The sequence below is a fragment of the Oryx dammah genome, unplaced genomic scaffold (genome assembly GCF_014754425.2).
Source record: "Oryx dammah isolate SB20612 unplaced genomic scaffold, SCBI_Odam_1.1 HiC_scaffold_27, whole genome shotgun sequence".
Lineage (NCBI taxonomy): Eukaryota > Metazoa > Chordata > Mammalia > Artiodactyla > Bovidae > Oryx > Oryx dammah.
The window spans coordinates 13,495,276-13,508,401 of NW_024070211.1; the positions used below are offsets into that span (position 1 = coordinate 13,495,276).

At 38.5% G+C, this 13,126-nt stretch overlaps 1 protein-coding gene and 1 non-coding gene across 18 annotated transcripts in view; both read right to left on the reverse strand.

The window, feature by feature from the left end:
- Window positions 1-13,126, reverse strand: part of PUM1 (pumilio RNA binding family member 1) — a 125,309-nt gene that overhangs the window by 103,245 nt on the left and 8,938 nt on the right. The gene's annotated exons all lie outside the window — the stretch shown is intronic.
- Window positions 3,255-3,326, reverse strand: TRNAC-ACA. The gene has a single exon. It is a non-coding gene; the product is annotated as a tRNA-Cys (tRNA).

Here is a 13,126-nt window from a genome sequence, read left to right on the forward strand (position 1 = left end):
AAATCACCTCCTGACCAAACTATCCTGAAGTTGGAGAATTCTGTAAGTATCAGAGCAAGGGGAAAAAACAGAATTTACTCTTGGTTCTCTAAAACACTACCTGCCAAAGTCAGTAAGATCTACTATCTACAGTCCAAAGATTTTATGTCTTGACACAATTGTCTTTCATGTATAAAGGCTACAGGAACACAATATACAAAAGAGTTAATAAAATATGCCTCCCACATGCCATCCTCAGCAATTACTACACCAAACACTCCAGTCAACCGAGCACATAAAATGGATAAGCTGCCATATAACTGTTTAATGATACTGTTGTTTGTTGTTTCAGTCACTAAAGCATGTCCGACTCTTGCAACCTCATGAGCTGTACCCTGCTCGGCTCCTTTGTCCCTGGGCTTTCCCAGGCAAGAACACTGGAGTGGGTTGAGATTTCCTTCCGCAGGGGATCTTCCCAACCCAGGGGAACGCACGTCTCCTGCATGAGCAAGTGGATTCTTTACCTCTGAGTCACCATGGAAGCCTATTTAATGGTACACTACTAGTTAAAAGGCTCCATTTAGTGTTAAACACAACACAGGTTCTCAAATGTAGTATGCTAAGTGAAAGAATATTTACTTGGGCTTCCCCGGTGGCTCAGCTGGTGAAGAATCCACCTGCAATGCAGGAGACCTGGGTCCAATCCCTGGGGTGGGACAATCCCCTGGACAAGGGAATGGCTACCCTCTCCAGTATTCTGGCCTGAAGAATTCCATGGACTGTGTAGTCCATGGGGTCACAAGAGTCAGACACAACTGAGCAACTTTCTTTCTTTAAGTGAAAGAAACCAGATTCAAGAGCTACATACATTTACAGTACATATATGACATTTTGGAAAAGGCAAAGCCACTGAGACAGAAAACAGTTGCTGGGAATGGAAGTACCAGCTGACTATGAAGAGGCTCCAGGGAGACAACAGAAAAAGAATTACAACTCTGCAGCCTTGGAAATGAAAACCACAATCATAGAAAGTTAACATGAAAAGGCAGAGGATCATGCCCTAGATGAAGGAACAAGATAAAGCCCCAGAAAAACAGCTAAATAGAGATAGGCAACATACCAGAAAAGAATTTCAGAATAATGATAGTGAAGATGATCCAGGATCTTGGAAAAAGAATGGAGAAGATGCAAGAAGTTTACCAAGGACCTAGAAGAACTAAACAACAAACAGAGATGAAGAATACCATAACTAAAATGAAAAATACACTAGGAGGAATCAATAACGAATAACTGAGGCAGAAGAATGGATAAATGACGTGGAAGACAGAATGGTGGAAATCACTGTTGTGGAATGGAACAGAGGAAAAGAAACGAAGACAGCCTAAGAGAACCCTGGGACAACACTAAATGTGCCAACATTCTCATTATAGGGATCCCAGAGAGAGGAGAGAAAGGACCCAAGAAAATATTTGAAGACATGATAGCTGAAACCTTCCCTAACATGGGAAGGGAAACAGTTAACCAAATCTAGGAAGTTCAGAGTCCCAAGCAGAATTAACCCAAGGATGGGACTTCCCTGATGGTCCAGTGGTTAAAATCTGATTGCCAATTCAGGGGACACGGGTTCACTCCCTAGTCCAGGGATATTCCACACGCACCACAAGTACTGAGCCCATGCCCTAGAACCAGAGAGCCACAACTACGAAAGCCTTCAAGCTCTAAAGCCCAAGACCTGCAGCAAGAGAAGCCATTGAGATGAGAAGCCTGAGCACCTCAACAAAGATCCGGTGCACCCAAAAAGAACAGACAGTCAGGGGCTTCCTTGGTGGTCCAGTGGTTAAGAATCCACCTTGGGGAACAGATTTGATCCCCGATCAAGGGCTAAGATCCTACTGTGGAGCAACCAAGCCCAGGCGCTGGCACTACTGACTGACTGCATGCCAAAATGAAGACCTGACGCAGCCAAATAAGTAAAAATTTTTAAAAGAAACAATTATCCTTGTTATCAGATAAAAAGGAATGATTAACATTTTGTAGGTTCTGAATAAAACAACTAGATGGACATATTACAGAAGATTTTTAGGGCTGAATTATAGATGAGGGGTGGTTGGTTTTTGGTTTGTTACTTGGGTGTTTTTATTTTTATGATTTTATAACTATACTTTCTGAAATATTTACAATGAGAATTTACTGATTTTTAGAACTCAAAAATACCTACAAGTCATTCTTTTTAATGGGAGGGGAAATTTTTGATTTTTAAATCACTGTTCATTAGGATACGGAGAATGAAATTAGGCCACGGAAAGAGTCCTTAGTTCACTTATAATACTGAGAAACAAAATTACAATCATCACCAAAAGAAATGACTTGTTTTAACATATCTGCAAAGTTGGTGGATATATGTTTAGATGTAAGGGGAATAAACTCTAGTGTGATAACAAAGGCATTCTATATCAGTAATCAAACATTTCTCAGAGAAACAGTTTCTCAAGTTTCAACAGTTCATTATTACTGTTACAATACAAATAGTTGGCACAGGAAATAAGAGCTCCCTATCTAAAAGGTCTTCAGCCAGGGAGCCTAGTAAACGTCTTCTTCCATTCAGCAGTCTTGTCACTAACCCTCACTCCTCCTGTGTTTCAACATTCTATCGTTTGTAGCACGTAAGGGAATAGAAATTCTCAATGAGTAGTAAGTCTATCCAGATACCTCACAGCAACAGAATCAAAGAGGGCAGCTACCAAGCACATCAAACAGCTCATTCTGGACTTCATGATCCTAAGGGAAAATGTAATACATAAATCCAAAACTGTATCTGTGGGAGAAAATATTTTAATAGACTTCTACCTCCTCTGGATTAAAAAAAAGCAGGATATGAAAATGAAAATATCAGTGATTCTTAACCAAGAGACAGAATACAAAGGAGGAGACAGAACTTAATAATCTTTTTAATACATACACTGGTATGTATTTTATATGGGTTGTTTGTTTACAGAATTCTTCCTAATGTTATACAAATAGTAAACCTTCATCTGCTCCTTTTTCAGAACTACTACCTGTAGTTTCTTACCCTGTAATTTGTATTACTGTGAGGTCATGAACCATGGAAGTTTTCCTTGTCAGAGTTGAGAGGGACTTTGAAAGTCAAAGTGAAGTCACTCAGTCGTGTCCTACTCTTAGCGACCCCATGGTTGTAGCCTAGCACACTTCTCTGTCCATGGGATTTTCCAGGCAAGAGTACTGGAGTGGGTTGCCATTTCCTTCCCCATAGGACTTTCCCAACCCAGGGATCGAACCTGGGTCTCCCGCTTTGTAGGCAGGCGCTTTACCATCTGAGCCACCAGGGAAGTCACTAATGAGAGGGACTTTAGATATAACAAATTTATTAGGTTTTAAACTTGGAGACTGTGGGTGCCCTAGAGTAACGTTTGAAATTGGATTTTAAAAAATCAGAACACATGTTTTGTTTCCTATACTAAAAACGATGGCTTTTAGGAAATTTTGAACTATAAAAAACAGTAAATCCTCACTGTAAACATTTTGGAAAGTAGGGATAGCAAATTACAAAATGGGGGATTAAGGCACTGAGAAAATGAAAGCAGGGGAGGGAGACAGTTACAATTTAAACAATGTTCACAAAAAGCTTCACTGAGAAGGTAACTTAAACAAAGGACTGAAAGAAGGTATATGAGCAACTTTCATAGACATTAGAGACAGGAGCACTCAAGCAAATGGAACTGCAAGTCAAAACTCTGGGGGATGGGCTATGAGGGTGATTCTAGAAATAACAAAAATTGCTTTAATGTCAAGCCAAATGCCACTAAAATACAACAAATAGAAGCCTAGACTTAAGCAAAAAGCAGATTATTGGTTGCTGCTGAGATGAACTACAAAGGGCCAACAAAACTTTTGGAGAAGATAGGAACTGTCATTATCTTAATTGTAGTGAAGGTTTCACAGATGAATACTTTGACATGTCACAACTTAACAAATTATACATTTTAAATGTGTGCATTTTATGTCAGCTATACCTCAATAAAGATTATTTTTTAAAAAACAAAAACTAGCCCTGCAGTAAGAATAAACATATCAATAAAACAAATGAATCAGAACAGATGCATATATGGGAAGAGAATTTATTATAAAGGACGTCTTTCAAACCAATAAATAGTGCTAGAATTAGTAATTAACAACTTGAGGCAAAGTAAAATTACATCACTATTTCCTGCCTACACAATACACAGAAACTCCAGATTAAAGATGAAAATATAAAACTATACTAAAATATTCCAAGAAACACAGGAGATTGGGTGAGGGATGATCTAAGAACATACAGATAATGAAATCAAAAAGGACAATAAACACAGTTGGTGTTAGTTGCTCAGTTGTATCTTATTCTTTGCAACCCCATGGACTGTAGCCCACCAGGCTCCTCTGTCCATGGAATTCTACAGGAGAGAATACTGGAGTGGGTTGCCTATTTCCTTCTCCAGGGGATCTTCCCAACCCAGGGATCCAACCCAGCTCTTCTGCATCGCAGGCAGACTTTTTTTGTCTGAGCCACCAGGGAAGTCCCAAAACACAGTTAAAAGACATATAAAAACAGTTTTATAAATTTAAGAAATTACTACCAAAAAAAAGTGGACAAAGAACACTCATAAGGTGTTTGCAGAATTTTAAATTGCTACAGTCTACCTGGAAAACAGTGTAGAAATATTTTTATCAAAATATTAAATGCATTCTTCTGTTTGATCTGTCACTTTCACATCTCTGAATATATTCTAAAGTGACTCTGGAATACAAAAATATAACTGCAGTACTGTTTACTATAGCATTATTTAGAATGTCAGAAGTTAAAAACCTAAAATCAAAACTGGGATAAAACAGTTAAAATCACTGTTCTTCAATACACACAGAGGTAAAGAATCTGCCTGCCAATTCAGGAGATACAAGAGACAGGGGTTCAATCCCTGGGCCAAAAAGATAGGAAATGGCAACCCGCTCTAGTATTCTTGAGCACAGTCGTTGTCTTGACTCTTTGGGACCCTTAAAAAAGAAGTAGAGGTATTTACTGGCCTGAAAGGAGGACTACTACATATTAAGGGTGGAAAGACTATCATCAGTGTATGCATGCCCGGACACACAAAAGTATGTAATATATTTAGAGAGAGCAACTGATCCCATCTGGTTTAAAACTAAAATGTATTCACGTATCTGTTTATATATGTCCAGAAAAAGTTTGGAAGGAAATAACCAAACTGTTAAAAGTAGTTAACTCTGAAAACCAGATTACTGACATTTTTTAAAACAAACATATACTATCAAAAAGTTTTCATTTTAGACAAAGTAGATTAGTGACTGCCTAGGTATGTGGGTGAGGAAGGTGGAAAATGACTGGTAATAGTTACAGGTTTTCTTTTGTGGGTGATGAAAACATTCACTTTGATTGTAGTGACAGTTGTACAACTCCGAATATACTGAAAACCACTTGATTAGTACATTTTAAATGGGTGAAATGTATGGTATGTGAACTATATCCCAATAAAGCTGTTCTACTTTAGAACAAAATTTATAATCAAAATATAAAAAAATAATTCACAATTTAATATTCACACTGCACTTTATACTTAATTGCCAACAGAAACCTTAAAAACCCAAACAGCAACTCTTAAAAAGCTTCAAACAAGAAAAATGAGTCACTAGCTTCCCTGGTGGTTCAGTGAAAAAGAATCCACCTGGCAATGCAGGAGATACAGGTTACAACCTGTATCCCCTTGAGAAGAAAATGGCAACCCATTCCAGTGTGCCCATTCCAGTGTGCCCATTCCAGTGTTCTTGCCTAGGAAATCCTCGGGACAGAGGAACCTGGCAGGGCTACAGTTATAGTCTATGGGCTTCCAAAAGAATTGGATACAACTTAGCAACTAAACAACACAGAAAGTGTTAAGGGCAGTTAACCACTGACAATACAGGGATAAATTATAACCTTCATTCTACCTTTATAAAGATACTACCCTTCTTAAACAATAATAGATGATATTCACTTATGAGAAGAGGAATGAACTTTGAAAATGTATTCGGTTGAAACAGTATGGCACCATTTCCCAATATGTGATGTTGACGATGGAACAAAAAGTTTCAGCGTTTAACAAATTAAGCAAAGTAAAACTTGTTTCTACAGCCTCCTGTTTGCCTAGCTCTGACGTGGTTTTAAAAACACCCCTCCACTCCCCCCAAAAAAAGCATAAAACCAGAGTTGATAGGAATTACTTTAAGAGCTCTTTAATGCAACTCTGCAATAAATGCTTACTGACTCCTTAGCTTCATGCCAAAAAGCCTCTCAAGTATTCAAGACCCTACATTCTGTTACACCTTACACCTTATCAATTAAAAATGGTATCGTAACACTCTTCAAAACAAAACTCTCATCAGTCTAAGTCTCTTCAATAAGCCCTGATGACAATATATTTACTCATCATTTATGACATACATGCTATTTGCCAGAGGCTGGAGATATAAGGCTGAAAGATTCTTCAAGAAGAACCATCACAGTGGTTCTTAACCAAGCTGTACATAAAGATAACCAGGGAGTGCTTTTTAAAAAATATATAAACTCCATCTCATCACTGGATATTTTGATTCAGTGGGTCTGGACTTAAGCCCAAGCGTCTGTTCTGAAACGGATTACTAGCACCCAATGGTGAAGGAAAAGTACCAAACGATGAGAGCACCAAAAGGGGACACAACCTATAAGAAAAGAAATGAGGAAGGTTTATCAGAGATAAAAATACTTTAGTTGAAGATGAGACAAGTAGCTAGGTGGATGAGGAAGGAAGGGGATTCCAAGCAGAGAAAACCACATCAATAAAAATAGCACAACTATGTTGAGCAATTGCACAAACTATAAAAATAGCATGTATGTTCAAAGTTACAGTACTTCAGTAAAGCTGGAGTGCCCATAAAGCCTGGAGAGGTAAATTAGCTCAAAACACAAAGGGTGTACACTGTGCCATCCTAAGACGCTTGAAAGTTAATTAGCCTAAAAGCAGCTGGAAAAGCCAAAAACAAAATTTAGGTAAGGAAGCGTGCGTGCCTGCTGAGTCACTCCAATCATGTCTGACTCTTTGCCACCCCATGGATTGTAGCCCGCCAGGCTCCTCTGTCCACAGATTCTCCAGGCAAGAACACTGGAGTAGGCTGCCACGCCCTCCTCCAGGTATCTTTCCGACCCAGGGATCAACCCCAAGTCTCCTGGATTAGCAGATGGGTTCTTTACCACTAGCGCCACCTGGGAAGTCCTGGCAAGGAAGAGACAAAAGCAGAGCTGCATCTTTAGAAATAACAATTTGGCAGCAACAAAGAAAATAGCCAGAAGAAAGAAAAAAAGGAGAAGGGTGCAGAAAACCAGTCAGAAGACTACTATAAATGTCCAGGCAAGAAATATGAGCAGATCACACACAGGAATATGAATATAACCTTGGAACTGTCTGAAGCAGGAGGCAAAAATCTAAGGTTCTTAAGTGGCCTGTAATGGAGATACCATACACAGAAACAAGATACAGGGAATGAAATCACTTGAGTTCAGTTCTGAACCTCATCTGTTTGAACACACCATTCACTGAGCACCCAAAGTGAAAAGTGAAAGTGAAAGTCGCACAGTCCCATCTGATTCTTTGCGACCCCATGGACTGCACAGTCCATGGAATTCTCCAGGCCAGAATACTGGAGTGCATAGCCGTTCCCTTCTCCAGGGGATCTTCCCAACCCAGGGATCAAACCCAGGTCTCCCACACTGCGGGCAGATCCTTTACCAGCTAAGCCACAGGGAAGCCCAAGATTACTGGAGTGGGTAACCTATCCCTTCTCCAGGGGACCTTCCAGACCCAGGAATCGAACTGGGGCCTCCTGCATTGCACGCGGATACTTTACCAAAAGAGCTATCAGGGAAGCCCACTGAGCACCTATTATGCATCAAGTACTGGGCTCCGATAATTAAACATGCAAACTAAATTTGTACTGGTGTCCCTAAATTATAAATATGTGAGCAACAAGTAGGGCTTAACATGTGTGAAAATGTGTCAAAAAGGCGTGTGTGCATGTATGTATGTGAGAGAGATGGATAAGCTGACTACTCAATCCATGATGCACAACAGTAGGGTCTCCAGACACATTGATCTAGTGGAAAGAACATGAGCTAATCACCTCAAATATATGTCTTCTATGAGACCTTAAAAAATCGCATCTCATTTTTCTGACCCTGAATTTCCTCATCCATAAAACAGAAATAATAATAAACGACACAGGGTTATGGGGGCTTCACATCATATGCAAAAAGGCTAGAATGGTTCTGGCACACAGCGTATGGAGATATGTCAATAAAACTTATGGTACAGAAAGGTACTCAATACCAAAATAAAAATATCTCTAGATCTCACTGGATACACTCAATCTATCCTAACAACCTCAGCACAACACACTCACTAACTTCTTTTTAATTAAAACAGAGATAATTAACGTAAAGGAAACCACTGCACTGATGGGGAAAAAAAGTTAAATGGTTTCTAAGATCTTTTCCAACCCCAAAATTCCACTGGAAACGTATCAATTCACCAATTCAGTTTTCAGTCAGTATGGTAAACCAAACTCTTAACAAAAGGTTTGAAATTTGTCCTTTTTCTCTCTTTAAAATATAAAAATCTCAGGGTCTAAGTTCCCTGGCAGCCCAGTGGTTAGGACTAGGCACTTTTACAGCTGTGGGCCTAGGTTCAGTCCTTGGTTGGGGAACTAAGATCCTACAATCCACAGAGCAAGGCCAAAAATGAAAATTCAGAGTTTGAAATTTTGTGAAAATTAAAAACGTACAAGACAAAACCAAATTACCTATAATTTCCACCCACATAAATAAAATTAGTATTTTCCCATATTTCCTCCCAATCCTTTTTCCACGTATGTCACTCTCAATGGATATATACAACTTAAGGCCTATTTTCTAGATAATAAGTTAGTAAGTGAAGGAACCGTATCTACTATAAAATTATTCTCACCTGGTTTGTTTTTGTCACCCAAACACCCAACAGCCCCATCTTAACACTCATTTCAATACAGAAACCAACAATTCCCTTCTCCCTTCCTTCCTCCTCTTCATTCTCTGAAGAAAGAATGATATATTAATTTCACTGTTTTGTACTTTACTATAAGGCTTCTGACCTGTATAAGTAGTATCTTCCTCATGTGTCCAATTATGGGGAAAATGAACAATCTGAATCAATAAATTCTTAGTAAATTATAAAGAACATTCCTTTAATTAACAACAGATATGGTGCTTCCTCCCTTCATGAAACTATAAATTTCTCTAGAGAAAGAATGATATATTAATTTCACTGTTTTGTATTTTACTATCAGGCTTCTGACCTGTATAAGTAGCATCTTCCTAATGTGTCCAATTGTGGGGAAAACGAACAATCTGAATCAATAAATTCTTAGCAAATTATAAAGATCATTTTTTAAATTAACAACAGATATAGTGCTTTTAAACACATACAATAACCAGAATTAAGTTAATGAACCATTCCCTTAATAAAAGACCTTGGGGTAACTTTCTTTAATAGAGAAAAATTATTTGTCATTAGCAGATCAATTAACTGTATATTAATAACATCTAGAGAGCAGAGCTCCCTAAAAACACCTGCTCTTTCTAATTTAAGCATTCTGCTTCCCAGGGTTGTAAACAAGTTTATTTATGCTGTTAACCTGAAAATACTTTCTTCATAGATAAAGAAGAAAGTTGTCGTTAACTCCAGTAAAACTTGTCATTTGGAAAAATTCCAAATCCACGGTATAAAGTTGTAGATAAACTAACCTCCAAACTCTATTTCTAAAAAGCACTGGCATCGGTGAAGACATTTGTCTGCATATTAGACTTATGTGCCTTTAAAACTTATTAGGTACCCAAAGAACCAAAAGCATGTATCGACAGAAACTTGTACACGAATGTTAGAAGCAGGATTGTCCTAATAACCAAAACATAGAAACCCAAAGGTCTGTCAACTGATAAACGGATCAACAAAATACGGTATATATCTATTATGTAACAGACTATTATTCAGCAGTAAAAAGGAATGAGGTACTGATCCATCCTACAAGATAGGTGAACCTTTAAAACATTATGCGGGCAGTCCAGCAGTTAAGGCTCTGCACTCCCAATGCAGGGGCCACAGGTTCAAACACTGTTCAGGGAACTAAGATCCTCAGTGCCACACAGAGCAGCCACAAAAAAATTTAAGAAAAAAAAATCACTTAGAAATTACGTTAAGTGCTAAATTATGCTAAGCCAGTCACAAAGGGCCACATATCGGATGACTCCATTTACTATGTGAAATGTCCAGAAGAGACAAATGCATAGACACAGAAAGTAGGCTGGTGGGTGCTTAAGGCTAGAGTGACTGCTACTGGTACAGACCATGAGGGATAATAAAAATGTTCTAAAACTGATTGTGGTGATGACTGCACAACTCTGTGAATATACTAAAAACGACTGAATTGCACAGTTTAAATGGATGAATTATATACCAATAAAGCAATTATAAAAAATTGTTAGGGCCCCCAAATTCCACAAATCTAAAAGTTTTCCTAATGTGATTTTCAAAAACACTAAGATACTTTAACCATAAAAGAACACTTACTGAAGAAGGAAAAAAAAGACAAATTTGAATCTGCTGAATCTTCTGAAATTATTAATATGGCAACTGAAAAACAATTCTCAAAAAATATTACAGAAAAAAACGTGAACATTCCTCTTCAACTTCAGGTTTTATCACCAATGCCATGTTTATCCTTCAGCCTAAGTTCTTCAATCAAATTCCCAAATATTAAATTCACCCAACCTATTGCCAATCACTGACCACCACTTCTCACAATATTCACAGTAGGGAGCAAAAAGGTAGAGGCATTCTCCTAAGCTGAAACCACATTCCCATTCACAGGTCTTTACCTACATCTAGAAGAGACAGAACGTGAATGTGAAAATTAGGGAAGAAGGGGTCAGAAATCCCTCAACAACTCTTACCCTCGGAGGGAGGGGACATGGGTATACCTATCACTGACTCTTGTTGAGGTATGACAGAAAACCACAAAATTCTGTAAAGCAAATATCCTTCAATTAAAAAAATACAGTGGCAAAAAAAGAAACCTCTTACCCTATCCTCAGCACTTACTTTATTGGCATTGTCCTATGTTCCTCTGTGAGTGTTAAGCCATTTCCCAAAAGTGAATAGATTCTAACCAAGAGCTAGAATTTTTTAAGTATTCTTTCCAAAATACCAGAAGCATAATTCTGTACTCAGGCTCAGCCTATATACAAAGTATTAAGCAAATGCTGTTGCCCAAGAGAAAATGGATACATGCACAAAAGATGTGTGTATCTTCTCCAAATACAGAGAGGTGCAATGAAAAAACAATATCATTATTATATCACTTCATGGTTTGCAAAGCACTTCAACCACAACCAAACTGAAATCTGAAACACAGCTCTTCCTAAGTAACTATGTTTTTCTCTTACTAAGAATCTCCTGATTCATCCCATTTCCCTCTTTTCTTTGACCACAAGAGCACCCAGAGCAAATTCTGTAACCCACCACTTTGTTGTGTATTTCTAAATTCTACATTTACCTCCTTTATCTTCCTAACATAACCCTATTTTCCCACTGCTACATCTCATATACCTAGTCAAGTACAGATATGAGAGTTGGACCATAAAGAAGGCTGAATGCCAACTAACTGATGCTTTCAAACTGGTGCTAGAGAAGACTCTTGAGAGTGCCCTGGACTGCAAGGAGATCAAACCAGTCAATCTTAAAGGAAATCAACCCTGAATATTCACTGGAAGGACTGATGATGAAAGTAAACCTGTAATACTTTGGCCACCTGATGCGAAGAGCTGACTCACTGGAAAAGACCCTGATGTTCGAAAGACTGAAGGCAGGAGAAGGGGACGACAGAGGATGAGATGGTTGGATGGCATCATTGACTCAATGGACATGAGTTTGAGCAAGCTCCAGGAGATAGTGAAGGACAGAGGCCTGGCGTGCTGCAGTCCGTGGGATTGCAAGAGTCAGACACCACTAACAATTGAACAACAACAACGTCTCATTACCACCTATTTTTTCCCCCTAATTCCACAACAAAAACCTTTTGAAACAAAACAAAGATATAAACTTCTATAAGGTGCCACCTAGGAGGCACATACAATCAAGTACCACACGGCATTAGAGAAGGGAATCTGAATGTACACTTTTTGTACACTGGAATCTAATCCTTAACGCTGGAAAATAATTCTTGAAGTTACAGTCAAAGAAAGCCCGCTGATGATCCTTTCGACCAAATATAAAATGTTTTAAGTCTCTGTGAACTCCAAATATAATGAAAAAGGCTCCAAGGGTACAAGTGAAAAAGAAAACACTGAAAAATATGAAAGCAACTTTAACGTATGTTAACTAAGTGCCAATGGCCCAAATGCTGAAGCATCTAAGCCATCTACCCAGAAAGACAAGAGACACATGGTCTAACAAAGTCAAAGAGCAGGGACAACAGAAAAGGATATGCAGACAATGAGGAGGCTCCCAGTATCAGAATACTTGGGCCCCTCCCAATTTAACATAATATTTATTAATTATATAGTGTAAGGATTAGCTCACAGCCACTGGAGATTAATGGGATGGATGTCAGATACCAAGTGAAAAAGAAGTGGGGGGAGTTGGTACAGAGTCAACGAGAAGATTTATCCACTGAATTCTGCCTGGCTACCTAGAATTATCTCCCACAAGATTCAGCCACTGAATTCTGTTTGGTTATCTAGAATTATCTCCCACAGCTGCCAATCTATGGTGGGTGGATACTGACACATCCCAGTGCCAAAAGATTCCTAACAAAAGAAAGAAAACTTGAGTTCTCTAAATTTCCTTTCTCAAAAAGCAGAGCTTTCTACCTATCTCTGCCCCCTTAAAATCCAGTACAGAGGCCACAGTTCAATTGATCGACCTTAAAAATTTTTTCCCTATTTCATCACCCACTTTATCTCACAACAGTCTACAGAGAAAACAGATTTCACAATGAGAGAATAAAATAATTACAAAAAGTCAGACTTAAGGCT